General features: G+C 36.0%; 1 pseudogene; it reads left to right on the top strand.

The window, feature by feature from the left end:
- The first annotated feature begins 539 nt into the window (after positions 1-539).
- Positions 540-1,015, top strand: LOC105625791 (annotated as a pseudogene).
- The last annotated feature ends 2,463 nt before the right edge of the window (positions 1,016-3,478 follow it).

The following is a 3,478-nucleotide window of genomic DNA, read 5'->3' as shown; positions in this document are numbered from 1 at the left end:
AAAACATGTTGACAGTACTAAAAATGAGCTGAAGAAAACTTGTGTAAAATTACGTTTTATAGATTTTTGTAAATTTCTCGCATCAAGTTTAGAAAAATTGATGATATATCTCGATAAAGATAAATTGAAAATTACACGATCAGAATTTCTTAACTTCAGCGCGGAGGATTTCGATCTGCTCGCGAAAAGATATATTTTCGTACGAATACATTAACTGCGTTGAAAAGTTGGAGGAAATCGAATTACCATCTCGTGATTCCTTTTATAGTTCTATAACGGGTGACATGGTATCCGAGAGCGATTACGCGCATCATGAATGTGTGGCAGCAATTCTCTATTCGAACCCTCGGCGAATCTGTATTTAAAAACAAATGTCTTGTTGTTGGCCGATATATGCGAGAATTTTCGAGACAGTTATGTCATGAGTTACGGACTCGATTCCGCGTACTATTACTTTACTGCGTATTTTACCAGACTTTATGTAGGGGGTGATGTTGAAACATATTCGCATCAATTTCGAACTTCTTACTGACGTTGACATGGTTCTACTCATCGAATGTGGTATACGCGGGGATCTGAGCTGTTTCAACAGATATGCGCAGGCCAACAACAAGTTATACGACCCATCGAAATCGTCGATATACTTGATATACGATGTTAATAACTTGTATGGTTGTTATATAACTTGTACAATATGTCAACTATTGCCATGCGCTGATTTTCGATGGGTCAACGATATAGAAAATTTTAACGTTATGGATGTCGCGTTAGATTCGCCGACGGGTTATATTCTCGAGATGGACTTTGAGTATCCACAACATTTCCATGACGTTCACGCGTTCCTCGTTTTGCCTGATGCGCGAGAAACCATCCGATAAGCGAGAAGATAAGCTCCTCGCTATGTTGTATGATAAGAAGTTATGTTATACATTATCGTAACCTGCAACAATGTATTCATCACAGTCTCCGCATCACAAAGATTCATCGTATACTGCAATTCACACAATCTCCGTGACTTCGTAAATATGTCGAACTCAACACAAATTTTAGAACTCGAATAACGAATTTAAAAAAAATTATTACAAACTAATGAATAACGCAGTTTTAAGTAAAACTATGGAGAATGTGCGTAACTACGTCGACGTGCGACGCGTTACTCTTAACGCGTTGGGACGGGAGGTACGGTGCAATGATCGTGAAACAGAACTTTCACAGTCGTAGCATTTTTTTCTGAAAATCTGATCGCGATAAAAATGTGCAAACTCGAGGTGAAATTCAACAAACCGATATAGGTAGGTGCATCCTCGATATATCTATATCTATATTTATATGATTTTCATTATGAGTACATAACACCTCTGTTTCGTGATAAATGCAAAATTATGTACCGATACTGACAGTCTCATATATCATGTGGAATGTGACGATATATATAACATTATGAAATATGATATAAATAAATTTGACACGAGCGATTACTCTATCGATAACCCATATGATATTCCGTTCGCAAATAAAAAAATTCCTAGCCTTATGAAAGACGAGAACAATGGTGCATCATGACTGAATTCGTTAGGCTTAGAGCGAAAATATATGTTTTACATGTTAAAATATGTTTTATGTGTACAAGGAAAGAAGGTAAAGGGCGTCAAGAGCAATGTCGTAGCAAGATCCAGTCTTTTCTGTTACAAAATTTTTCCTCCACACTTCACGTTACGGATTACATTGTATTTATGATTTTTAAATTGTATTGAAAAATTTCTGCTGTTTGTTTTTTCACTCTTGTCGTCGCTTTCGCTCGAATTTTCTATTGGAGGAAAGATTATCACAGTTCAAATCATGCAATTTCGTATAATTAATCAGCGTTTCAATTTGTAAGCATTACGTAGCGCATAATACGATTCGATTTGTTCGGATTGTTGGTTAGAAATCCTTGATGCGTGCAACGATCATCACCTTCGAAATCTAGTAAATTTTTGAAATTCTTTCTAGATTATATGTTTCTCGAGAGCAGATTACTCAAATAACATGCCTTCTCTCATCCTCTGGTATAGATAGAGCGTGCATGCCGTGCAATTCCTCGCAGATGTATCATAAAGTATTTAGAATTGACGTATTTAGGATTTTCGTTTCTTCTTTCAGGATTCTGTGTAAGCGAAATTTTGTGTAAACCAGTTGTTTTTTCGCATTATTTTTTCGGGTAAATCGCCGAATGGATAAGGACATAATCCAATGTCCGATGATCATTGCGTTAATCGCAAGAATCGCAACTTTTTCCGGAATAAAGTTCTCTTCGACATTCGTGGAAATCTTATATGTGGATGACTATATCCATGATATTCGAATTTCTGCTACTCTTTTTTACGAAGTGTCGATTTTGGTATCATGAACAATACTGAAACTCTTTTCGTCATTTTACGTGCAATTAGATTGGAAAAAAATGTGTAGGAAAATGTGGGGGAAAACAGTTTTCTCACGAGACATATAGTGCTAAAGATATAGTGTCGGAAAAGTTGACAATTGAATTGAGAAATCTTGATGCGAGGAATCGATTTCTAATCATTATCAAACTCGGCATAGACAATACAATTAATAGTTACGGAAAGATCCTTTTTGAATCTTACTTCTAATCGTAAGTTTCCATGTTTCACGAGATCCCTGCGCAATTAGCAGATAGATCTGGAGTAAAATCGAAAGCCGAAAGAGTGTAACTATTGGCATCTCTACTTATAGAATTACCCTCGTTCGAAAAGTGAAAGCTGGTTCCGGAGAATAAGGTGTGATAAGCTTTAACGTAGAGCGATTTGTCTTTCGAAAAGTTCGACTGTAACGATTTACTGGGATTTTGCGTGTCGTCGACGTATAGTGAAAAGAAATTTATTCCGTAATTTTTGAAATTAATGGTTCAATTTTCTATCACTGTTAAACATCTTGTTATCGACAAAACTGATTACTATTCGTTTTGGCAACTGTCCAAGTATTGCATTGTCTATCGATTCCTCCACTACGTCAATGTGTATCGCGAATGTTTTACTCGACTCTCGTAAGGAGATACTTGGCAGTAGTTTTATTCAATATTTTAGCGAGTAGCACACCCGGATTAATTTTCTTACGAGTAAACTAGCATCGAATATTTTTCACTATTGTTTTACTCCCTATAAGGCAAAATGAATCTTTCGAACGTACGAGTTTCATTCTAACTTGCACTCCGTTAAAAATAAATTAAAAATTTATCTTGATTGAAAACATTGCAGTGAAGTTGGCCTATAAAGTTTAGCGAATATAAGATTTAGCGCATGATTTTTTTTTATTTTTTACGCATGTCTCTCGAGCGTCGTATTTGATGAATCTAACGTGTCGTTCATATAATCGAGAATATTCGCGTCTCATAAGCAAGAAATTAAAGGGGAAGTCTTTGCGGATAAAACATAATTTCATAACGCCTCGATATACGCGCGATAATCGTATGCGTTGTTTG

Source organism: Atta cephalotes, assembly GCF_000143395.1.
Source record: "Atta cephalotes unplaced genomic scaffold scaffold00003, whole genome shotgun sequence".
NCBI classification, from domain to species: Eukaryota; Metazoa; Arthropoda; class Insecta; order Hymenoptera; family Formicidae; genus Atta; species Atta cephalotes.
This window is presented reverse-complemented; position numbering and strand designations above follow the sequence as displayed.